We start from the raw sequence: 26,994 nt of genomic DNA on the forward strand, positions 1-26,994 counted from the left end.
CTAAATGTTTTGTTTGTGGTGGTAACTGATCTCCTATACCTTTTTGTTTTTTCAAGGTGTGTTGTAATTTTTGGACCCGCTCTATAATGCCTTGTCCTCTAGGATTATAAGGAATTCCTGTTTTGTGAGTTATAACCCAAAGCTGTAGGAAATTTTGAAAAGCATGACTAGTATAAGTGGGTCCATTGTCAGTTTTTAATTGTTTAGGGATTCCCACATGAGCAAATAACAATGTCACCATACACGCACCTGTTTGGCATGCAGCAAGCAGCATATGAGAATAAGTGTCTATAGTCACATGAACATAGCTAAGTTTGCCAAAGGCTGCTATATGTGTAACATCCATTTGCCAGATTTCATTTGGAACCAAACCTCATGGGTTACAACCTTCTACAGGTGTGGCTCCAGGGACATGCTGGCAAGTAGGACAGGCTTGTATTCTAGCCTTAGCTTGAATGCAAGACAAGTGAAACATGCGAGTAAGAGCAGAAGTATTTTGGTGCAGTAGTGCATGAGAGGCTTGAGCTTGCTGAAACACAGAATCAATTTCTCTGCTCTATCATTACCCAGAGATAGTCATCCAGGAAGTTGTGTGTGAGAGCAAATATGAGAAATATGAAAAGGAACTGCATGAGAGCAAATAGCTTACTGAAGTCTTAGAAACAGATTCAGCAGTTCTGGTTCTAGGGTACATTTAATTGTGGCGGTTTCTATGTGACTGCCTACATTTACAACATAAGTTGAATCACAGACAATGTTGATAGGATCTGAAGCTGTGAGCTGTAAAACCTGAATGACTGCAATTAACTCTGAGTGTTGAGCTGAAACCCCAGAGGTGGTTATTGTTTGAGTACGTTTAGGTCCATAAATACTTGTACAACCTTTGGAAGAGCCATCAGTAAAATAAGTCTGGCCACCTGAAATAGGCTTGTGATGAGTAATCACAGGAAGAATGAAAGAATGGACTTCATAAAACTAAAATTTTGTCTGAGGGGTAGTGGTTGTCTATTATTCCCACAAAGTCTGCAAAAGTGATTTGCCATGCAATTGACATTTCCCACGCTGCAGCCTGTTGCTGGGAGTCTAAGGAAACAATAATTTTACCTGGATCATATCCCGTAAGCATCTTTGACCTATGCCTGCTCATAGTCACAATTTGTGTAATTAAAGATAAACTTGTAAAGTTTTCACTGTTTGCTTAGGCAAAAAGAGCCATTCTATTACTGTTACAGATTTGTCTAAGTATTGGCCTAAAAGTTCTGTTGGAGAATGAGGGGTAGGAAGAATTGAAGCAAAAGTTTTTGCAGCTGTAGCTGGGAGGTATGTCATTGCTGTAGCATCTGCTCTACAAGCTGCAACTCTGCTTCTCCCTCTTTGGTCAATTGCCACAGGGATGTACCCTAGAACTTAAAGTATTTAAAAAAAAAAAGTCTCCTTGCAGGGTTTGATAAACACGTGTAAGTTGATAAATTGCAATACCTAGCCTTGGTTGCAACCAATTAATGTCTCCTAATAATTGTTGAAAATCATTTAAAGTCTATAACCTATCTTTATGGAGAACTACTTTCTGAGGCTGTGTACACTCCTCTCTAACAATAGTTCCTAAGTAATGGTATGGGGAAGTTGTTTGTACTTTCTCTGGAGCAATTTTGAGATTCAATTTAACAAGAGCTCTCTTTACTTCTCTGAATAATTGATGTAATATTTGATCTGTAGGAGTGGCCAAAAGCATATCATCCATATAATGAACGATATATGCAATAGGAAACATATTTTGAGGCTCCTTTAATGCTGTTCCCACAAAATACTGACATAACGTAGGACTGTTAAGCTTGCCTTGAGGTAAAACTTTCCATTGATAGTGAGAAACAGGTTCTCTTTGATTAATAGAAGACACAGAGAAGGCAAATCAAGGCTTATTCTTCTCATGTAATGGTATAGTAAAGAAACAGTCCTTAAGATCTGATGTAAATGACGAGTTGATGGGTGCTGACGAGTTGATGGGTGCAGCACAGCAACATGGCACAAGTATACATATGTAACAAACCTGCACGTTATGCACATGTACCCTAGAACTTAAAGTATAATAAAAATAAAAAAGATGTAATATATAAATATAAAAAAGATCTATTACAACAAGAGGTCAGTCTCTTGGAATGGCTGCTGGGGTTGGCAGACCTTGCTGTGAGGTACCCATCAATTTAACTTGTGCATTAATAGCTCTCAAATAACGCAGCAGTTGCATCTTCCGGACTCTTTTGGAATAACAAACACTGGTGAATTCCAGGGACTGACTCCTATATGTCCTGCATCCAATTGTTCTTTCACCAACATGAAGTTGAGCTAGCTTCTCCTGTGTTAGGGGCCACTGATCCACCCACACAGGTTTGTCACTGAGCCATTCTAATGGTAAGGCAGTAGGTGAAGGAGAAGTATCAATGACCCCAATCATAAATCCTGATGTCACAATCTTTTTCTGTCTTTCCAGTTATTGATATTGGGTTAGGGTTTTCCCTAAACCTTTCCCACTCTGATATCCTATGTCCTTCAACATTTTAAGTCCTGGGTTATCAAAGTTTTCATTTGTGAGTCTCTTCCCATGCTGTAAGTGTCAACCCCATACATTGTTAGCTATATTTGTAACATAAGGATGGAAAGTACATGATTGTCCATCCGGACCAAGACAAAGTAAAATCTCAGCACTCTGTTGAACACTTTTAGCTGCTCCTACTCCCGCTAGGGATGTGGAGGTTAGTCTGAGAGGTCATGCTGGGGACGAGTCCTTACTGTCTATTACTGACATATCAGTTCCTGTGTCCATAAGCCCGTAAAATTTTTCCTTTAATTTGTACTACACAGGTGGGTCTATTAGAGGCTATAAGTTGTGATAGATTTATCATGTAGTTGCGCTATTAAACCCTTTATTTCCTCGTTTCTCCTTTTGTGAAGGGTGTAATTTGCAAGGAATAAGCAATAATTATGCTATATATTCTCCCAGTTCAAAAACCCAAATATCTAATTTCTCCTTCATAATTGGAATCAATCACTCCAGGGGCTACAGTGATGCCTTGCAAGTTAAGATGGCTTTTGCCTAAAATTAGTCCCATATATCCTGCTGGTGAAGGTCCCCAAATGCCAGTGGGAACTTTGATAGGTTTGTCTCCGCCAACTAATGTAATTCTTTCTCTGACTGGAAGATCCAATCCTGCACTTCCTGGTGTACCTGGGGTGAGGGAATTAATGTTTCTCCTGGGACCCACCCCTGAAATGGGGTTGTGGCCTGGACTGGCAATGCCTTCATTGTTTGAGGGGCCCGGGTCCAGTCCCCCTTCTCATTTCCCAACAGGGGGTGCCATTTTGATGAAATTCTGAGTGGCATTGATTAGCCCAATGAGTTCCTTTGTTACAGTGAGGACAGAGTCCTGGTGTTTTTTTCCACTGGGGGTGGGGGGAACTGCATTATAAGATCCTTTCTGTCCTGAGACCTGGTGGCATTCCTTTTTAAAATGTCTAGTTTTTCCACAATTAAAACATTTTCCCGTTTTAGGGTTCAACCCTTGGCTCTTTTTAGATTTGTTAACTGCTAAATTAGCCATTGCTTGCGCTAACATTGCAGAGTGATGAAGTTCAGTTCCTACATCCTGAGAAGCTCTGAGAAAATTTCCCAAGTTTTTTGTACAACTCACAGATGCCAGTGCATGTTTACAATCCACATTTGCATTCTCAAAAGCCAAAGTTAAGGTTAGCATTTCTGCAGCAGTGGTATGAGGAATCTGACGCTTCACTGCTTCTTGTAATCTTGCAGTCTTGCAAGAAAATGTGCATAGGGCTCCTGTGACCCTTGCATGATATGTAAAAAGGACTGTACTGGGAGTCCCTCTTCAGGAATTGTGGCCTGGGTGCATTTAGCGACCTGTGCACACTGCTGATAAGCAATGTCTGGGAGTGCCATTTGACGTTTCATGTCTGAATAACAGCCATTACCTAACAGCATATCCTCTGTAACGTCTCCGTGTCCAGCAGCGCAGTTCTGTTTAGCCTGGTCTGCATACATTTCTTGCCAATTTAAATTCCATGTCAGGTATGCACTAGCAGGCAATCAAGTGTGAGCCAAATGTTTTACATCCAAGGGAAGAAGGCACATAGCACCAAATACAGATTGTAGCAATCTTAAAATGAATGGGCTCTGTACCCCATTATTGACTACACTAGTTTTTAATTCCTTCAACAACTTAAACTCTAGTGGGGTGTGTTCATAAATAAACTGTTGTGGACTGTTTGGATCAGGCCTTAAGGAAATAGAAAAGTGCAAGGTCCTAAGGGCTCTCCAGCTGTGGCAGCAGAGCGTAAAATTCTTATTGGGATCTGTATTTCTGCCATCGAAGGAGGCAGTACAGATGTTTCTGCTATTGGAGGGGGCAGTATAGGCCAATTTTTATCCTCGCTCTCCTGTTTTTCATTTTCAGTTTGTGCTGTGAGTGGGACAACAGATTCTTTCAGATTTTAGAACTCAGAACATGACTCTGGCTGTCCAGCAGAATAAGGAGATAATGGCAGAAGGGCAGTATGAACTAAACTCCAAGTGGAGAAAACAGAAGGATGAAGTTTAAGACCTTTTTGATGAGCCTGTTTTAATCCTTCTCCTGCTCTGTCCCTATTTTCCACATCAAGAGTGCCTGTCTGTGGAAACCATGGGTTATGCGTAATAACCTCCTGCAGCATCTAAATGTCTAAGAATTAACTTGATCAAAAGATTGTTTCAACAAAACTTTAAGCAACTGCACATAATGTTTTTCAACAGACAAATTATGCCCTATGTTACCCTGATTCAGAAAACTTCCCATTCCCAGTACTTCTTTAGAGCACTGACCTTATATCACTCCCAGTACCTCTTTAGGGCACTGACATATCCGCTGTTGCCAGAATCATCCCAATGGCGGTTGAGGCTAGGGCTGTCCACTGGGCAAGCAGCTGAGAGTAGGGCTGAGCTAATGTAAGGAGAATAACAGTCTGGTCTGTATCTCTAAATCATAAATACGTTGATAATTTAGGTGACATACATAATTTAGCCATCATATTATAGGCTATTTTTCTCAATTAAAATTAAAACAAATGTAAATAGCATTATCAATGTTAGTACATTCTTCCTTTGAGCTGGAGCTGCAAGGCAAATTAAAAACTAGTACACTCTAACAAAGCATACTCAGTTTCACTTCTAGTTAAATGTGTAGGGATAATTATGGTATTAGCCTAATATTTGAAAACAAGGCAACTCACTGTTTATCCTTCATTTCTAAAAGTGTCACTAAAATGGCATTGATTGCAGCAAAATCTATTGGGTTAACTAGAATAAGCAGTGAGAAATAGAGCTAAGGTTGGTTCTCAGATCCTTGTTTGGATACTGCTTTAAGGTATAAATCATATAAAGGTTATTTAGAAAATCATTATTTCCGAAGAACTGCCTTGATATACTGTGATATACTGTGACACTCATAATGGGCTGCAAAAATTAACCTACATCTTCGGGTGGGTCATATTTCATTGATCACTATTGAATAAAAATTCTGGGGTAGAAAACTTGTCTTAATTTTCTTCAAAGAGACCTTTTAACACATTACATGTATCTGACACATAAATGTCATCTCTTTTCCCTTCTGGCTGTTCACATACACATTTAATGTATTGATCATTTTTTTAACTAAAATTTGACACTACAGTTCAACGTATTTGCTCCTTCTGTTTTCAGACTTCATGATGATCAGTCCCAGAATGAAGGGGCACATTCTGCCCTGACTTCAGACTTTAGGGGGAACTTTGTAGAGATGGGGATAGGCTACCCTAACTCAAGGATGTGAAAAGCCTAAGGGCTAGTGCAGGTGAACGACTTTACCACCACAGGCATGAAAGTGCCATGAGAAGGCATGGAATAAACAGAGCCTGGTAAAGGGGGTGTTGCGTGAGGGGCTTCAACACCAGGAGCTGTGGTTCTAGAAGGTACAGCTGCTGGCAGAAATGAGGTGCTGAGGCTATGAGAAGATGGGCAAATAATCACCCACTACCCTCCTGGGTGCCTCCTATTGTATCCCACTTGGAAGCAAGAGGGCAGAGGACCACATGTGATGTAGTTTGTAAAGAACTGGCACAACCAGGCACAGATCAGGGCAAAGATGGAAAACCTTCATAGAGGAAGCAAGTGTAGGAAAATGGTGTGATTGTTTCATGTGAGAGATGCACAACCTCCATTTCTAAAAGTGTCACTGAGATAGATGGGCACTGATTGCAGTTTTTTGGAAATAGTGATTTTCTAAATAATCTTTACATTATTTATACCTTAAAGCAGTACAGTATCCAAACAAGGATCTGAGAACCAGTGTTAGCTCTATTTCTCACTGCTTATTCTAGTTAACTCAATAGGAGTACTAGGAGGGCCCTAAAAAGATATCTGGGGTATGAAACCCTGGATGGAGGCAGTTTTTGGAAAGGAGGATAGGTTAACCTAAAGAAAATGGGTTTCAGAGCAGATGACCCAGGTATTTGGAGCAAGAGGATCTCAATGGATGAATAGATGCTGAAGCTCTAAAGCAAAGATCCAGAGAAGCCAGAGTTAGCTCTTCTGTGTCAATGGCAAACACCTTATGGGGTAGATTAAAGCCACAGTAGTGGAGGATGGCATATTTTCTAAGTATGTTCTTCACAACCAACATGATGTTGCTTTTTTTCTCTAATCATAGAAAAAAGCCATTCAAAAGAATGTGGGAGACTTAGTGTATCTTTTATGCTTTCCCAGTCAATATATATTATGCAGGCAATTCTTTCTGTAACATAGAAGTATTTTTAGGTCTTAGGCTCATCTAATTTTCATTTGTAGGTAGGAATAAGAAATCTCTACATGAAATAAATCCCTACAAGAAATAAATCCCTACATCTCCACAATGTGAGCATGATATGGGTCTTGTGGGGACACAGCAGAGAAGATGGCAGCTCACTGGTATATTCTGCACATAAATGCAGCTGAATTTGCCAGTGTGCACCCAAAGGTTGATTTTACTGCATTTTTTGTTTCATAGCTTTGGTTAGAAAAGCTTTGCCAGTTGTACAAATAGGCAGAGGGTGTCCTCAGATAACCAAGAATATCACTGAACTCGTTGATTCATGACAAATGCATCTTTTGCTCCTCCAGAGATCCTAGAAAGCTTAAAGAATGCTAGTTTACAATGTGTTTTACTAGTCTAGGCAGTTCTTACAGAGCCCTGTATGCTTGTTCCTTCTTGGTGCCTAATGTCTGTGTTGCCATATCTGAAATTCATAGGCAACACCTTTCCAAAGATAATTTAGCTCTGGTATTAGATTTAGAATCTTCATCCTGGTTTCTTTTTGTTTAGTGTCTCTCAAACATTATTAAATTTACGTAAGCATATTCATCTACATCTTTTTAGGTCTCATGGAAGATATAGCAGTACAGAGAAATGATGAAATTCCCAGCACCCCACTGGTGGGAAGACAGATATATGGCATCTCCTCTCCCCCAACCGATTTCATGACTTTGTTGGGATCCTCCCTGGCATCCCTGAATCTGTAAAGCCAGTTCATGAACTGTCTGGACATTGATAAGCCCCATGGTGGGCATTGCTTCTCCTGGATTCAGGAGGTAGGGCCACCTTTGGCTTTCTTGGACATTTGTTTTGGTTGGATAGGTAAAAGACACCTAGAGAATTTTATAAGTGAGAAGCCAAAACTGGGCAGGAAACCAGGCCAGAGGATTAAATAAGTATCTATGGTGACAAACCACTGGAAGAAATTCCAGAAGTTGGAATAAACCATGTCCTGTGCTGTAACCACCAGAAATGGGCAGAACACCTCTTCAGGGGACTCGAGGTTAATGTTTTGCTACCTAGTGAACTGATGTCAGGCAGATCTTAAACCTTCGAGTCTGCTCAACTCCTTCAATTTTCCCTAAGTATTTACGGCAGCTGGCATCCAGATGATTATTCCTTTGGGTTAAGGTCTGAGTTTTACTTAAAATTACTGATGCCCAGAGGACTTACTCTTATTTTGGATAGTGAAGGCTGTGTGCTTGTCAGAACAGGGTTGTAAGTGTAGTAGAATTGTCAGACCTCCTTCTAGGTCATGTTGCTGCAAACCCTGAAACTTAGAGTAAGGAGATTTCTAAGTTACAGTAGCTATAGGAGCTATAAGCTTTGCTGAGTTCTTAGGTCTTCTGACAGGAATGGGGGAAAGCTAGTGAAAGTTCCTGGGTTGCGGCAGGTCCTTTGAGGAGCAAATGCCAAGACAGTATTAGATGGACAGGAACTCACTGGGGTAGACGTCTATGAAAGAAAAGAGTAGGGGCCACAGGAGGGGCTTTGTCCCACAAAGTAGGGAAGGAGGGAGGTCAGGTATAAAGCCTCAGATTGCAATGTAGTTGCACAAGGACTTTGGGTAGGACAATAGCAAGTCTTTGACTCAGTGTTTGACAGGGGTCCCACAGTGAGTTAATGGGCTTGACTTCATGTCTTTGCCATGGCACCTTGACTGGACCTTTTAGTCAATTGCACTCCCTGCTGAAGGTATCTGAATGGAGCTTTCCTGTGTCCAGTAGAGCTCTACCTGAGAAGAATCCTAGAACTGGGGTATAGATCACAGGGCTGTTTTTTCTTTGTTTGTTTGTTTTTAAGGTATAAAATCCACTTATGTCTGAGGCAAGGTGTACATCTTCATATTGCTAGCTCTAGACTCCACAGGGTGAACATAATCAGCTACTTAAATAGTTCTTGTTGTAAGCTTCACTGAGCGTTAAGAAATTAACAACTTATGGCCAGGTGTGGTGGCTCACACCTGCAATCACAGCACTTTGGGAGGCCGAGGTGGGCGGATCATGAGGTCAGGAGATAGAGACCATCCTAGCTAACACTGAAACCCCGTCTCTGCTAAAAATACAAAAAATTAGCCGGGGGTTGTGGTGTGCACCTGTAGTCCCAGCTACTTGGGAGGCTAAGGCAGGAGAATGGTGTGAACCTGGGAGGCGGAGCTTGCAGTGAGCCAAGGTCATGCCACTGCACTCCAGCCTGGGTGACAGAGTGAGCATGTGTCTCAAAAAAAAATTTTTTTTTTTAAACAACTTATGCCTGAGTTTCATGTGCTATAGGTTACCACTTAGCAAGTCTTTTGTAAAACAGGTGGAGTGTCCTGATGTCTGGTTGGGAAACTGGAAATGCAATACTATTACTTTCTCCCTGGGTAAACTGTGTGTATTAGAATATTAGAGGTATTAGTGTAAATGGGTTTCCTCTATTTGTAAGGTTAAAATCAATCACTGATTAGTAAACTTGGGAAGTTAGGAAGGTGAAATAAGAGTCTGTTAACAGGGTAGCTCCTTTGGTATGGACAGCGAGAAGTGGGTACCCCCAATCTTAGATTCCTAAGGAACTGTTGTCTAAGCATAATACATCATAAGTGAGCTCATGAATAGATCATAAACCTGAATTTTTGAGTAGGCTGCCAAGAAATGATTAGTCTCTTTGGTTATCCCTTGATGTTAATCACATAGAGCAACATGATAGGTTTCAAGGTGTAGTAGAGTCTAAACTAGTCTTGATTTGAGTGAGAACTCCTCAGTGAGCAAGATAGCATAAGTTCTGATGTCTAATGATTCTGTATACTTGGCTTGGGTTTTATAGAGGAGAGTGTTGAGTGTTCTTCAACATTTATTGCCACATTCTCAGCCAAACTCATCCCTGACTTCTGGAGAGAATCTATTCCCCGTCTGCCTCTCCCCTTGGTCATTCTTAGCTGTGAGTCTAGATGACTTTTTATTAGGGTAGTATCCCATTTCCTTTCCCACATCCCCATAACTACCATGACTAGTTCAAGGAAGGACATGCTATCTAGATGGGCATGCTACTAAAACTCAATAGGTGCTAAAACTGACATCTATTCCAGAACAGCTTTTGGAAGAAATATTTGCAAAATAATGCATTATGGAGCACTGGCCCTCATAAGAGTATGAAATTCCCAGTCAGAGGAGGGGTGGTATTAGGGTCCTATGTGGACCGTGAGAATGAATCTGATACCAGGGAAGGTAGAAGACACAAGAAAATCTGGTTCTTGGAGAAAACAGCCTGTCGAACCAGCCTTACTTGGACCAGTCTAACTCAACCAGCTTTGAATATTTATTCCCTAACCTGTCATGTTGCCTTATGTGATTACAATCAAGGAATAGTGTTAAACACACACACACACACACACACACAAAAAAAAACCACAAAAACCTGGTCATTTACTGTTGGTTAGCCTACTCAAAAATGAAGTTCGGCTTTCTGATATATTTGTGGGCCCACTTATGATACAGGTATTGCTGTTTGTGAGCCAATGACTTCTTTTTACTTAAGCTAGTGTAGTTAGGTGTTTGTCACTTGCAGACCAAAGAATCCTAAAAGTTATAGCCCAATGCATCACTAATGTAGGTATTAGAGTAAATGGGTTTCCTCTATTTGCAAGGTTAAAACTAACCACCAGTTAATAAACTTGAAGTTAGCGTGAATTGAATAATTCAAGTTTTTCAGACTATGCACTTTAAAATGGGACAAGGTAGTTTCCTAAAGGGAGCTGGAAAGCTTATGCCAAGGCCAATATAATAATGGAAATTATTCCATACCCATGTGGCTATCTTGTTCATAATAAAACTAGCATATATGCCACTTTATAAAGGCAAGATAGTGCTCTTAAAGTCATGACTAATGCAAGTTTTAAAAAGTTAGGTATCCCCCACCATATGTGGGACTGCTGTCTAGAAATGATGCTAGTTAAAGCAAAGAAGAGGTTTTAAATGAAATAAAATACAAAATGAAGGACTAGCTCAATGGTGTCATGGTTAATAACAAACCCTTGTACTAGTGAGCTGCCTGGATCCTAGTGAGTCAGTAAATCCAGTGAGCCTCCAATCAAAATAAATGAATTCTGGCCTCACTGGTCAGCCTGGGTTCCTTGGGCCACTTAATTTTGGATTCTCATTGATGAGCTGCTTTGTGAGACATCAATGGGAGCCATAAGAGAGCCTTGCCCAGGCAAGTCACAAGTTCACTTGGGTCAAGAGTTGAAAGATATCGTTTGTAGTGCAACATAAAACCATAACTAGGAATCCAAAATTGGCCCAGAGCAAACGAGAGGTGACAACTTGACACACTTTGAAATACTGGTAGTAGGAGTAGGGACTGAGCTTTAGAAGGGAGGATCCATATACCTCAGATATCACATCGATATGGAATAAAGTTAATAACCATAGTTAGGGTAATGCAGGAATAGGCCTAGTCACCTCTCCTGACTTAGATGGTATTTTTTGCTACTCTATTTCCTCTGAATGGAGTGGTCTGTGTCTACAGGGATATGTAAGATTACTACCACATCTGAATTAGAGGATTAAGTTTCATTTGAAACTACTCTATGCTGGCTTTTGTCGTCTTACGTGTAGCTGTCAGGGTGGGATTAGATGTTCAAGAGATCTGGAGGTAGGAAGAAAGTGCTGTGAGGGAAATTGAGGAAGGAGCTAGAAGAGTCTGGGAGAAGATCAGACCACAGTGTAGGTCTAGCCTTGTTAGGGAAAGAGAAGAAAGATGTTGGTTAGGAAGTACCTTAGACTGAGGTGCAATACTAAGTGTTCTGGGAAGGCTGACAACAAATACCAGAGCCCAAATTGCCCATCAGAGGAGTCACGAGTGTCCTAAATGGGGCTGTCTTAGCACCCTGGTTGTGTTCAGGCAGAATGAGGTAGTGGAAGTATAGCATTCTAATCGCCCCTACCATTGGCCCTTGTTGTGCAGACTTATTACTTTGAAAAGTTCACAGTGACTCCTTGTTCTATAGGACGCCCTTCCTGAGAAGAATTTCAACAGGATACTGCTGAGATGAAATAAAGCTTCTGCCACTGAAGCTGATCTGGGGTCACAACAGATACTCATCTTCTGCCTCCTGCACCATCTACCCTGCATTCTTTGCCTTTAGCTGAGGTTTAGTGCTTACCTGGTGGTGTGACCCAAACCTTCATCTTAGTGTCTGCACCCTAGTGATCATGTGCTTCTCAAGACAGGGCTGCTGAATGTTGGGGTTACAATAGGGCAAGAAAAGTATGAGCAGATACTGAAGTGTATCACCTGGGTTTTATCCATATCGTTACTGCTCTCAGAGTGTAAGATAGCATAACCTCTTACTGATTGGTCACTTACCCCTGCCATGAGGAAGACTCTAAGTGACCAGTGGCTCATTCAGAGCTATGGAAAATGGGGTCATTCTTCTAAATGTTGGGCCCTGCATCAGAACAGCTTATTAAATGTTCTTGCTTTTAGTGAATGGAAGACTTTAACAGGATTCAGGTGCCTGTAGGGGAACACACTGCACCTGTGCTGTCTTCCCACTGGGGATACAGGGCTCTATAGGTGCTTCTGTAATATACTGCTGCATCATGAACTAGGGCACTCCACACGTTTAGCATGTTACATAGATTTAGTGCTTCTGCTGTGCTTTCTGAAGGCTCTTCCAACAGTGAGGCTACCTGCTTCTGAATGGTTTTAATATGACCAGTTGACCTCATGAACAGGGGCCTACTCTGTAACTTCTATGACCTCAGTCCATTCCTTTGCTGGGTATAATTCCACATCTGTGAATGGTGCAGTGCAAATGTCTCCAGACAGTGGTTGTGGTTAAGAATATGCAAGCAGGAAAGACAAACCTTTACCAAAACATATTCCTGTGAATGGAAGCAGCTCAATGTAGTCAACTTGCCAAGTGGCAAGTCTTCTTAAATAGTGCTATACTGGGATTCAACACTTGTCTCTTGACAGGCTTGGCATTCAGCAGTAGCAGTAGCTAGGTTGTCTCCAGGAAATACAGTCCAATGTTGGGTAGCTATATGGCCTCAATCTCAGCCACCATAGTCACTGTCATTTTCCCATTGTCTGACAAACATTGGCTGACAACTGGAAAGACAATTTTTTCTGGTTGTTCACTGAGTCTTCCGGGATTAGTGCTCTGTAGTGGGTGTTAACATCTGACATGAAATCTATATGTCTTTCACATGCATGTCCTGTAGACTTTCTCATCTCTTTCTAGTCCTTTCCATCCAGGCTACTGACCAGACGACTAGACCACCAGTCCCTGCTGAGAGATCAGTATACATTCTCGGGCCATGTGTCGCTCCACTTAAGATAGATTCATAGTGAACTAGCTCGAGTTGTCAATTATTTTTCCCCAAGTTGGGGCCAGAGAGACATTTTTATGGCTGCTGAAACCATAGAGCCTAGGTAAGATGCTTTCGAATTGGAAATAGTGTCCTCAGCATTTGGGATACAAGTTTGTCTCTCTCCTAATCCCAAAATATTTTTTTCTGACAAGCTTATAAATTCCTGAACAACCTAAACTTGGATTCACTTACATATGTGGACCCTTTTGATAAGAGGATGAGGAAAATTGATTACTTGATAATGAAATTCTTGAAGCATAGTTTCTCACTTAATAGAAGTTGAAAGCAGGCTGACCCTAGGATATTTCAGGTTCCTGTCAGCAATGCCCATGAACGCTCAAATTCCATGTTCCAAAAGTTGAGGCAAGGAGGCAGGATTGATGCCTGACAGGTTTGGGCTGAGAAGTGATGGCACAAACCAATGTCTTGCCCAGGTGGTGTAACTTGATTTCAAGCCCTAGTCCTTGTGGATTAGGTGTGATGAAATACACAGCTATTTACCTTTGTATCTGTAATGAGTAGAATCTATAACCTAGGGGTTTAAGTATCTTTTCCTTGGAGTATTTCCAGTTGGTGTAAATATGTGACATAAAATGGTATGTTTCTCAGTAGTTCATTTGTCAATACAAATACTTAGCCTATTGGCTGTTGCCTGCATTTCTTCATGAAAATACTATAATTGGAAATTCTTCCTCTTTTTGTATTTCTTAAATTTTTAATTTCCATAGGTTTTTGGGGAACTGGTGGTATTTGGTTATGAGTAAGTTCTTTAGTGATTTGTCAGATTTTGGTGCGCCCACCACCCGAGCAATACACACTGAACCTGATTTGTAGTCTTTTATCCCTCACCCCTTCCCATCTTTTCCCCGAGTCCCTAACGTCCATTGTGTCATTGTTACACTTATAGCTTAGCTCCCACTTATGAGAACATACGATGTTTCCATTTCTGAATTCACTTAGAATAGTCTCCAATCCCATCCAGGTTGCTGTGAATGCCATTAATTCATTCCTTTTTATGGCTGAGTAGTATTCCATGGTGTATGTGTGTGTATACATATATACACATATATACACACGTGTATATATACGTGTACATATATATGTATATACACGTGTATATATGTGTGTATGTGTATACATGTGTATATGTATACATGTATATATACACGTGAATATGTATGTGTATATATACACGTATACATATGTGTGTGTATATATATGCTACAGTTTCTTTATCCACTTGTTGATTGATGGGCATTTGGGTTGGTTCCACATTTTTTGCAATTGCAAAGTATGCTGCTATAAACATGTGTGTGCAAGTATCTTTTTCTTCCTTGTGTAAGCAATGTCCCAATAAGAAGAGTGGGCCTACTAGCTTGAGAAGGAGTCTGTTTCTTTCTCTGAACCTGTTTCCTGATCTTTGTCAGTCATCATATCTCATCTACAAGAGAGTTGAGCAAGAGAATGTATGGGAAATCACTTCACATGGAATAAACTATCTTTTTCCAGAAGGTATATGTGCTTCAGGAAGAATGGCAGAAAAACTTTCTGTGGGCCAAAACTTGCAAGCTTGACCTAATTGGGCATTCTCTTGACCCTGTGGCAGAACAAAATATCTCAATATGATACTGGACCTATTACATGCTGGAAGGAAACTACTAGGATAGCCAAAGAACCTGAGCTTTTGTTTAGGGATCTGTAAGAATTTATTTTGTGACTGAATAATGAATGACTCTAATGAGTAATTCATATACATTAGTCTCAACCCACATTCTAATACAACTGTATATATGTTCTATACCATGGACATTTTACACTGAAAAGTAGTGGCAAAAGCTGCTTACTTGTTCTTGTGTTCTAAAGCTTAACCTTTACATGTAGACTCTACAAATACCACCTGTGTGCACAAAAGCTGAGTGCCCCAAGTAAAATAAGGATAAAGGAAGTCTGTGTTACAAAATGTGGTTATGCAACTGTTGCTGAATGCCAGGGGTTCCGCCTAGGTCTGGTTGCTTGCCACACAGAAAGCCAATAACTGAGGCAATGAGTATTGCCAGGGAAGACAGACTTTTCCCCAAGTGATGTCAGTGGGAAGACATCCTTTCGTAGGAACTCACTTTCCTTGTCTGACAGTTGGTTTCCTAAGGAGGGAACTCAGACAAGACAAAGGTAAGTTTCTCAAGCTTTAAGACTAAAGGGTCAATTTTTATATCTATTCAAAAAAAAAATGTAGATATCAGTTCTCTGGGAAAATTGGGCCATTTTCACAACAATCTCAGTCAATGGCAGATTAGTGCAAACAAAGCAGTGCTGTATGCACTGGCAACCTTAATGAAAATAGGACTGCTGCTTTCGCTATCACAAACCCACTCCACATTCTACTTTGTTTCCTTCCTAGTGCTTTTGCCTGTTTGTCTCCGCATTTGAGTTCAAACTGCAGGCAGGGATTTACAGTTCACTGTACCTCGGTGCCTGGGCTCATGCTGGCCTGACTCTGTCAGTGTTCGATAGGTTGCTTATTGGGTTTAGCGGGCACATAGTAGTGCATGGAATATTATTGCTAAGAGTGCAACCTCATTATTGCTTAGAAACAGGACTTGAGTGTTTGAGATTACTTACCTGGGATCTCTGGAAGATCTTGAGAAAGCTTACATGCATTTGTATAACCTATTGAGGAAGGCAGTATACAAGACAGCCAGAGTAAGAGAATGAAGTAAGGCAGGAAAACTGGTGACTTCAGCTGCGCACCACTTTACCGGAAAACACACAGCTGCTTGCTTCCTCTGTAGGCCAAGTAAAAACAATGTAACAACATCTGCTGGAGAACACTGCAGTGTAGTAGACTGGAAATTCTTGCAGTTGTGAACTTCCGTGTACTTCTTAAGGTTCCTATTGGGTTGCAAAAGTAACTGTGGTTTTGGCCAATGTGCAGGAGGTGGAGGCTGCGGTGAGCCGAGATCGGGCCACTCCACTCTAGCCTGGGTGACAGTGTGAGACCCTGTCTTCAAAAGATTAGAAATCACAAGTGTCAATCCACTGTTTCGTGCCTTCTGTTCTATTTTTGTGCTTCAACTGTATTCCTCAAGTTGCGGAAAGAGGGAAAGCGGTAAGGGGCTGCGACCAAAAGGACTATGTTCTCCTTGATCGTGGGGGAACTCTCTCACAGCTTGGGCTCTCAGTCATCGCTTACATGGAGTTTGAGGTGCAAGGACTGGTATCCTTTTGCATATCTACTCCAGTGGCTGTCAAGTATTATGGCTCTTGTTGCCAGCCTGAGGGGTGAAGGGCACAGAATCTAATTGCCAGCATCCTAGTCCTCCTTCCCCTGTGCATTAAATCCCCTGCATGTCCAGATAGTTGTGACTTGTGCCTTCCAAGCAGCTGTTGAAAAAGTCAGCTCTCACACCCCACGGTGTATGGTCTCCAAGAGTCCCAGTGGTAAAGGAGGCATATAACCTTAGTGAGATGATGGTTGGGGCCAGGGCTCCCCACTGAGCAAGCAGCTGAGAGGCAGGGAGGGCTAAACTGACTTTGGAGATGCATAAAAATTGACATCTTCTCAAAGCATAACTTTTACAAAGCTCACAGGCCTATATATATGTGTGTGTGTATATATATACACATATGTATATGTATATACATAAAACTTATGATAATGGCTGTAACTATGAATATTCTAGGCTAATTGTCTCTTGATAGTCATATCAAGCCTTGACATTAGCGCATTCTAACAAAGCATACTCACTTTCACTGATGAGTTAGAATAAACAGAAAACTAAAGCAGTATCAGAACAAGGATCTCTGAGGACCAGTGTAAGCCCTTTAAGGTCACAAATTATAGAAAAAGTGGTTATTTGGAAAATCACTTTATTTTCAAGGAATTTTCTTATACTACGACACTCAAATTAGCTTTAGGAATTGATCTACCTCTTCAGTTGGGTCACATTTCAGTGAATGCTATGTGACTGGTAGTGACTGTTTACTACCGAACAAAAATCTCAGGACAGAAAACATGAAGAAAGTTTTGTCTCTTTTTCAAAGGGACCTTATAACATAGTAAATGTACCTGCTGTGATTGTGTACCTGGGATTCCTAGAAGACGGATCCTGAAGCAAAATATAGAAGCATCTCTGTACTGGGGAAAGGAGTCTACAAACCCAGGACTGCAAGAGTGAGGGAATTAAAGTGAGGCAGGAAAGAGTTACATGACTGCAGCTGCTCAGTTACCAGAAGACACTCAGCTGCTTGCTTCCTGTGCAGGTCAAATAAAAACACTAAATATTTGGAGGGGAACACTGCTGTCTTGGCCTGCTAAATTTCTCCTTGCAGTTGTGAACTTTCACATACACGTTAAGGTTATTAGGTTCATAGAAGCTTGTTTCTGATGAATTAATATTTGCCAAAATTAGTTGATGAGTTTATTTCAGATAATCGTTTTGGTAACTCTACCAGCTCTTTTGATACACTATTAGTATCTGTTCTCCTATCTTCTTACTCCAAGTGATATACTTAAGAAATCAGAGGGGCCGGGCACGGTGGCTCACGCCTGTAATCCCAGCACTTTGGGAGGCTGAGGTGGGCGGATCACGAGGTCAGGAGATTGAGACTATCCTGGCTAACACGGTGAAACCCTGTCTCTACTAAAAACACAAAAAATTAGCCGGGCGTGGTGGCGGGTGCCTGTAGTCCCAGCTACTTGGGAGGCTGGGGCAGGAGAATGGCGTGAACCCGAGAGGCGGAGTTTGCAGTGAGCCGAGATCGCGGCCACTGCACTCCAGCCTGGGCAACAGAGCAAGACTCCGTCTCAAAAAAAAAACTCCGTCTCAAAACAAAAACAAAAACAAAAACAAAACAAAGAAATTGGAAACATAAATGGCACTTAAAAATCCAGTCTGACAATGTTCTCTAACTAGAAACACTATAAGTCATGAGTGTCAACCTACTGTCTTTGTGCTTTCTGTCCTGCTTTTTGCTTTCTTTGAGTTGTGGAAAGAAGGAAGGCATAAAGGGGTTGCTACCAAATGGGGCATGTTCTCTTTGATCGTACAGTATGCATCTCTTAGCCTTAGCTCCATGAAAAAAATGTCCTTGCTGAAATAAGAGTTTGAGGTATGAGGTTGTCTATAAGGAAAGGCTGCCTATGGAAGAGAGGTGAAGAAGGCAGAATTAGAGAAGTCAGCTGTGGTCTGGGCACCACAAAGCTTTCACTAATGTGGTAGAGAGTTCCAGAGCTAGTATTGCTCGTCAGTATCTGTGATGGTTGGGCCTCTCTAGGCTACCTTGCTCAGATATCAGATGTAGGCTCTATCCCCACCAGCTCTCTGCAGCTGAGACTGACTTTGAGGTGGCTGTCGCCTATCACAGCTGGACCATGGAGACAGTGCCAGAGTACAGTCATCTTCCTTGGGGAAGCATAGGTTTCTGGCAAAGCCAGAGATGATGGGGGGGTAGTGGTGTGGGGGGTGATGGTTGAGGCTGGGGTTCCCCACTGAGCAAGCAGCCAAGGGCCAAGAGGCAGGTAGGGCTGAGCAAATATGGAAAGGTCAGACCAAGTTGACACATCTGTAAGACACAGCTTTTATGTTTTACTGGCTCTTAAACTCACAGGACTAAATTTAGGAATATATACAATAATGGCAACAACTATTGGTATTTCTGTAGGCTACTTATAATAAAGAAATATGGAATAGTCTTGTCAACATCAGCACATTATAACAAAGCATACTCATATTTTTACTATGTTAAATAGTATTTGTAGAACTATAATCATACTATAAGCTTACCATTTTAAAAGTAACTTTAGATTCAGAGGATACATGTGTAGTTTTGTTACCTGGATAGATTGTGTGATACTGAGGTTTGGGGTATGACTGAGCCCATCGCTTAGGCAATAAGCATCGGGCCCAGTTGCTTTTCAGCTCTTGCCCCCCTCTTTCCTTCCCTCCCCTTTCTTTTCATCCCTAGCATCTATTGTTGCCATCTTTATGTCCATGAATACCCAATGTTTAGCACCCACTTACAAGGGAGAATATGTGATACTTGTTCTGTTCCTGCATTAATTTGCTCAGGATAATGGCCTCCGACTGTACACATTCTGCTGTAAAGGACTTGATTTTGTTTTTAATGACTGCAAAGTATTCTGTGGTATACATGTACCGTATTTTCTTTATACAAGCCACTACTGGGGAGCACCTAGATTGACTCCATTTCTTTGTTACTGTAAATAGTGCAGTGATGAACATATGGGTGCATATGTCTTTTTGGTAGAATTTCTTTTGGATATATATCCAGTAATGGGATTGCTGTGTCAAATGATAGTTCTAAGTTCTTTGAGAAATCTGCAAACAGCTTCCCTTAGTGTCTGAACTAATTTACATTCCCACCAACAGTGTATAAACATTCCCTTGTCTTTGTAACCTTGCCAACATCTGTTAGTGACTTAATAGCCATTCTGACTGAGATGGTATTTCATTGTGATTTTGATGTGCATTTATATTTGATAAGGGATTTTGAACACTTTTTATGTGGGTACTTGGACACTTGTGTGGTTTTCGAGAAGTCTGTCTTTTGCCTACATTTTATGAGGTTATTTTTGCATATTGATTAAAGTTTCTTAGGCTTTGCTTTGACAAAGGTCTAATCTGCATAGTTTTCAAACACTTTCTCCCTTTCTGTAGGTTCTCTCAGTTTCTTTTGCTGTGCAGAAGTTCTTGTTTAATTTAGGTCCTGCTTGTCAATTTTTGTTTTTGTTGGCAATTACTTTTGGAGTCATCGTGAAATCTTTGTCAGAGCCTATGTCCAGAATGGTATTTCCTATATTTTCACTAGGATTCTTATAGTTTGAGATCTTATGTTTAAATGTTTAATCCATGTTGAGCTAATTTTTATATGTGGTAGAGGGTGGGGGTCCAGTTTCATTCTTCTATATATGGCTAACCAACTATCCCAACACCATTTATTGAGTAGGGAGTCCTTTCCCATTGCTTATTTTTGTTGGTTTTGTCAAAGATCAAATAGCTGTAGATGTATAGCTTTATTTCTGGGTTCTCAAATCTGTTCCATTGGTCTATGTGTCTGTTTCTGTGTCAGTACCATGCTGTTTTGGTGACTGTAGCTTTGTAGTATAGCTTGAAGTTGGGTAGTGTGATGCTTCTGGCTTAGTTCTTTTTGCTTAGGATTGCTTTGGCAATTCAAGCTCTGTTTTAGTTGTATGCAACTTTGAATAGGTTTTTCTGAATCCGTGAAAAATGTTGGTGGTTTGATAGGAATAGCATTGAATCTGCAGACTGCTTGGACAGTATGGCCATCTTCCAATCCATGAGCATGGAATGTTTTTCCATCTGTGTCATCTATGATTTCTTTCAGCAGTGTTTTGTAGTTTTCCTTAGATCTTTTGCCTCCATGTTTAGGTGTATTCTAGTATCTTTTTTTGTATGTATATATTGTAAATGGGATTGTATTTTTGATTTAGCTCTCAGCTTAAATATTACTGCTGTATAGAAATGCTACTGATTGTTACACATTTTTTTTTTTTCTTTTTTGGAATCTGAGAATTTACTGAAGTCACTTAGGTCTAGAAGTCTTTTGTCAGAATCCTTAGGGTTTTCCAGGTAGAGAACCATATTGTCAGTGAAGAGAATCTGACTTCCTCTTTTCTTATTTGGATACTCTTTATTTCTTTCTCTTGCCTGATTACTCTGCCCAGGACTTCTAGTACTATGCCAAGTAGAAGTGGTAAGTGTGTGGGCATCTTTGTTGCCTCCTGATTCTCAAGGAGAATACTTTCAGCTTTTTCTCATTCAGTTTGGCTGTGGGTGTGTCATAATGGCTTTTTTGAGGTCTCTTCCTTCAGTGCCTTGAGAGCCTTCATTGTGAAGGGATGTTGGATTTATCGAAAGTAGTATTGTCTTAACATTTAAAGACAACTACAAAAGGTAACTCCCTGCTTATTTTCCATCTCTAAAAGTATCACTATGATACAAGAACATTTACAGTAGGAATCTTTTTTTTTTTTTTTAAAATTTTATTTATTATTGCCGCTGAGTTGTAGGGTACGTGGCGTGGAGTTTGTTACATATGTATACTTGTGTATGCTGGGTCTGCTGCACCCTCTTCGTCATTTATATCAGGTATAACTCCCAATGCGTCCCTCCCCCTCCCCTCCCCGATAGACCCCGGTGTGTGATGTTCCTTCCCCATGAGTTGGTGATGTCATTGTTCGAGTTCCCACCTATGAGTTGAAACATGCGGTGTTTGGTTTCTGTTCTTGTGATGGTTTTAGAATGATGGTTTCCAGCTGCGTATGTCCCTACAAGAGGCCGCCAAACTCGCCATGCCTGCGGCACCGCCGTATGCGCGTGCCTGCTTTGGCTTTTACCGGCTCAATTCTCACTGATGGACATTTGGGTTGATTCCAAGTCTTTGCTATTGTGAATAGATACTTGCAATAAACATGCGTGTGCGTAACATAACGAGTATAATTTATAATAATCCTTTGGGTATATCCCCAGTAATGGGATGGCTGGGTCATATGGGTACATCTAGTTCTAGATCATGAGGAATCGCCAATACTGTTTTCCATAATGGTTGGGTGGATTTTACAATCCCACCAACAGTGTAGTGAACATATTTCTCCGTCATATCCAGCACCTGTTGTTTTCCTGACTTTCTAATACAGTCGCTATTCTAACTGGTGGGATGGTATCTCATTAGTTTTGATTTTTGCATTCTCTGATGGCAGGTGGTGGTAGGCGTTTTTCATGTCTGGTTGGCTGTATGAATGTCTTCTTTTTGAGAAATGTCTGTTCATATCCAGCTGCTTACTTTTTTGATGGGGTTGTTTGTTTTTCTTGTAAGTTTGTTTGAGTTCTTTGTAGGTTCTGGATATTAGCCCTTTTGTCAGATGAGTAGATTGCAAAAATTTTCTCCCATTCTGTAGGGATTTGCCTGTTCACTCTGATGGTAGTTTCTTTTTTGCTGTGCAAGCTCTTTGCAGTTTAATTAGATCCCATTTGTCAATTTTGGCTTTTGCTGCCCGTTGCTTTTAGGTGTTTTAGACATAGAAGTCTTTTATGCCTATGTCCTGAATGGTTTCTACCTAGGTTTTCCTCACAGGATTTTTTATGGTAATGGGTCAGCATTTAGTCTCTAATCCATCTTGAATTAATTTTAAATTATAAGGAGTAAGGAAAGGATCAGTTTCGAAGCACCGTGCCAATTTTCCCAGCACCATTTATTAAATGGGAATCCTTTCCCCCATTTCTTGTTCTCTCAGGTTTGTCAAAGATCAGATGGCTGTAGATGTGGTGTATTTCTGAGGACTCTGTTCTGTTCCGACGATTATATCTCTGTTTTGGTACCAGTACCATGCTGTTTGGTTATATGGCATGTATGGTTTGAAGTCAGGTAGCATGATGCCTCCAGCTTTGTTTGCGACTTTAGGATTGTCTTGGAATCACGGGCTCTTTTGGTTCCATATGAACTTTAAACAGTTTTTTCCAATTCTTGAAGAAACTCATTGAAGGTAGCTTGATGGGGATGGCATTGAATCCATGGTGCATTGGGGCAGTATGGCGGTATCACGATAATGATTCTTCCTATCTATGAGGCATGGTATGTTCTTCCCATTTGTTGTGTCTCTTTTTATTTCACTGGGCAGTGGTTTGTAGTTCTCCTTGAAGAGGTCCTTTACATCCCTTGTAAGTTGTATTCCTAGGTATTTTATTCCTCTTTGAAGCAATTGTGAATGGAAGTTCATTCATGATTTGGCTCTGTGTTTGTTATTGGTGTATAAAGTGTGCTTGTGATTTTTTGCACATTAGTGCGTATCCTGAGACTTTGCTGAAGTTGCTTATCAGCTTAAGAGTTTTAGCTTTGAGACAATGGGGTTTCTAAATATGCAATCATGTCATCTACCTGGGCAGGGACGTTGACTTCTTCTTTCTAACTGAATACCCCTGATTTCTTTCTCTTGCCTAATTTTCCCTAGCCAGAACTTCCAACACTATATTTGAATGGGGTGGTGAGAGGGCATCCTGTCTTAATGCCAGTTTTCAAAGGAATTTTCAGTTTTTTATTCAGTATGATATTTGGCTGTGGGTTTATCATAAATAAGCTCTTGTGCGAGATACATTCCATCAATACCGGGCACATTGGCGTTTTAGCATGAAGGGCTGTTGAATTTTTGTCAAAGAAATTGCTTTTCTGCACCTATTAGAGATAATCATGGTTCTTGTCTTTGGTTCCTGTTTATGGATTATGTTTATTGATTTGCGAATGTTGAACCAAGCGCATCCGAGTTGACCCAGCGATGCATGGTGGATAAGCTTTTGATGTTGTTGAATCCAGGTTTCCAGTATTTTGTGAGGATTTTTGCATCGATGTTCATCAGGGATGTGGTCTAAAATTCTCTTTTTTTTGTGTGTCTCTGCCAGGCTTTGGAGGCATCAGGATGATGGTGGCCTCATAAAATGGGTTAGGGAGGATTCCCTCTTTTTCTGATGATTGGAATAGTTTTAGAAGGAATGGTACCAACTCCTCCTTATACCTCTGGTAGAATTCAGCTGTGAATCCATCTGGTCCTGGACTTTTTTTTTTTGGTTGGTAGGCTAGTAATTATTGCCTCAGTTTTAGAGCCTATATTGGTCTATTCAGAGTTCAGCCTTCCTGGATTTTGGTCCTTTGGAAGGTGTAATTTATCAGAAATTATCCGTTTCCTTCCAGGTTTCCAGTTTATTTAAGTGGGGTGTTTATAGTATTCTCCTGATGGTAGTTTGTATTTCGTAGGTCGGTGGTGATATCCCTTTTGTCATTTTAATTAAATGGGTTGATTCTTCTCTTTGCTTCTTTATTTATTGGTCTTGCTAGTGGTCTTCGTTTTGTTGATCTTTTCAAAAAATAAAACTCCTGGTTTGTTGATTTTTTGGGAGGTTTTGTGTCCTCTATCTCCTTCAGTTCTGTCCTGATCTTGATTTTATTTCTTGCCCTTCACCTTTAAGCTTTGGAGATGTGAACAACTCGCTTGCTTCTCTCTGATTTGCTTTTAAATTTTTGATGTTAAATTAATCCAGATTTTGAGAATCTTTCTACTTTCTCTTGTGGGCATTTAAGTTTTGTAGATTTCCCACTACTTTAAATGTGTCCAGAGATTCTGGTATGTTGTATCTTTGTTCTGCATTTGTTTCAAAAGAACATCTTTATTTCTGCCTTCATTTAGTTATGTACAGTAGTCATTCAGGAGACAGGTTGTTCAGTTTCCATGTAGTTGGTGGTTTTGATTGAGTTTCTTAGTCCTGAGTTCTGGTTCCAGTTGCACTGTGGTCACGGGGAGACAGGTTTATAATTTCTGTTCTTGTACATTTGCTTTTGAGGGTGCTTTTACTTCCAATTATATGGGAGTCAATTTTAGATGAATGCGATGTGAGTGCTATGAAGAATGTCATTCTGTTGATTTGGGGTGGGAGAGTTCTAGATGTCTATTAGGTCTGCTTGCTGCAGAGATGAGTTCAATTCCTGGATATCCTTGTTGGCTGCCTCTTGTCTGCGTTGATCTGTCTAATGTTGACGGTGGGTGTGAAGTCTCCCATTGTGTGTGGCGGGGTCTGAGTCTCTGCATAAGTCTCTGGGACTTGCTTTATGAATCTGGGGTGCTCCTGTATTGGGTGCATGTATTTAGGATAGTTAGCTCTTCCTGTTGAATTGATCCCTTGCGGTATTATGTAATGGCGCTGTACATCTCTTTTGATCTTTGATGGTTTTAAGTCTGTTTTATCCAGGGCTGGGTTGCAACCCTAGAACATCCATTTTGTAGTGAAATCTTCCTCCATCCCTTTATTTTGAGCCCTATGTATGTCTCTGGAGTGTGAGATGGGTCTCCTGAATGCAGCAGACTGATGGAGTCTTGACTCTTTATCAGTTTGCCAGTCTGGTATGCTTGTTAGGCGTTTGAGTCCATTTTACATTTAAAGGTTAAGATTTGGTAGCGAACTTGATCCTGCCATTATGATATTAACTGGTTATTTTTGCTCGTTAGTTGATGCAGTTTCTTCCCTAGCCTACGATGGTGCTTTACATTTTGGCATGTTTTGCAATGGCTTAATTTCCGGTTGTTCCTTTCCATGTTTAGTGTCCTTCAGGGTCTCTTGTAAGGCAGGCCTGGTGGTGAAATCTCTAAGCATTTGCCTTATCTGTAAAGGGATTTTATTTCTCCTTCATATATGGAAACAGTTTGGCTGGATGCTGTGATTACGGGTTTTAAAGTGCTGCTTTAGAATGTTGAATATTGGCCCCACTCTCTTCTGGCTTGTAGAGTTTCTGCCGAGAGATCTGCTGTGAGTCTGATGGGCTTCCCTTTGTGGAAGTAACCGACCTTTCTCCTGCGGCGCGCCAGATTTTTTCCTTCATTTCAACTTTGGGTAAGATCTGGCAATTATGTGTCTTGGAGTTGCTCTTCGAGGTATCTTTGTAAAGCGTTCTCTGTATTTCCGCGGTTGAATGTTGGCCTGCCTTTCTAGGTTGGGAAGTTCTCCTGGATGATATCTGAAGAGTGTTTTCCAGCGGGCATTTTCCCCACCTCACTCAGGCACCCCCAGTAGATAGGTTGGTGTACATAATCCATACTTCTTGCAGGCTGTCATTTCTTTTCTTCTTTCTTGTGGTTTCTCTTTCGCTTCATTTCGACCGTTTGGTCTCAATGTTGACCTCTTTCTTCCAGTTGAAGCGAAATTAGGTTACTGAAGCTTGTGCATTTATCACGTATTTCTCGTGTCGTAGGTTTCATCTTTCATTTGGAACATGACCTTCTCTGCATTAATTAATAGTCTCTAGCCGTCAGTTCTTCCACTTTTTTCCAAGATTTTAGTTTCTTTAGCTGGAGTCACGTAATTCCTCCTTTAGCTCTGAGAAATTTGATGGACTGGTAGCTTCTCTCATCTCATCAAAGTCATTTTCCGTCCAGCTTTGATCCGTTGCTGGCGATGAGCTGCGGCTCCTTTGCGGGGGAATGTGCTCTTATTTTTTAATTTCTAGCTTTTTCTGCCCTGCTTTTCCCCATCTTTGTGGTTTTATCTGCCTCGTGGTCTTTTATTGATGGTGATGTACTGATGGGGTTTTGGTATGGAGTGTCCTTCCTGTTTGATAGTTTCCTTCTAACAGTCAGGACCCTCAATATGGGTCTGTTGGAAGTTGCTTGAGGTCCCTCCAGACCCTGTTTGCCTGGGTATCAGCAGCAGAGGCTGCAGAGAGATAGGAATATTTCTGAACAGCGGGTGTACCTGTCTGATTCTTGCTTTGGAAGCTTCCTCTCGGGGTGCTCCACCCTGTGGTGTGGGAATCCAGACTGCCCCTAGTAGGATGTCTCCCGGATTGGGCTACTCAGGGGGTCAGGACCCACTTGAGCAGGCAGTCTGTCCCTTCTCAGATCTCCCAACCTCAGGTGGTGGAGATCCTGCTCTCTTCAAGCTGTCAGACAGAGTGGTTTTAGCGTCTGCAGGGTTTCTGCTGCTTTGTTGTTGTTGTTGTTGTTGTTTGTTGTGTAGCTGTGCCTGTCCCCAGGGTGGAGTCTACAGAGACAGGCAGATTTCCTTGAGCTGCTGTGAGCTCCACCCAGTTAGACTTCCCAGCAACTTTGTTCCTACCTACTTAAGCCTCGTAATGGCGGGCGCCCCTCCCCAGCCTCGCTGCCGCGCCGGTAGATCAGACTGCTGTGCTGGCAATGAGGAAACCCGTGGGCTGATGGGACCCTATGGCAATACGTAACTTTACAA

At 41.1% G+C, this 26,994-nt stretch overlaps 1 long non-coding RNA gene across 1 annotated transcript in view; it reads left to right on the plus strand.

Moving 5' to 3' along the window:
• The first annotated feature begins 14,488 nt into the window (after positions 1-14,488).
• Positions 14,489-26,994, plus strand: part of LOC110743271 — an 83,720-nt gene continuing 71,214 nt past the window's right edge. The window contains exon 1 of the long non-coding RNA XR_002522054.2: positions 14,489-15,400. This is a non-coding gene — a long non-coding RNA (uncharacterized LOC110743271). The remainder of the gene's footprint in view (positions 15,401-26,994) is intronic.

This window comes from Papio anubis, chromosome 3 (assembly GCF_008728515.1).
Source record: "Papio anubis isolate 15944 chromosome 3, Panubis1.0, whole genome shotgun sequence".
Lineage (NCBI taxonomy): Eukaryota > Metazoa > Chordata > Mammalia > Primates > Cercopithecidae > Papio > Papio anubis.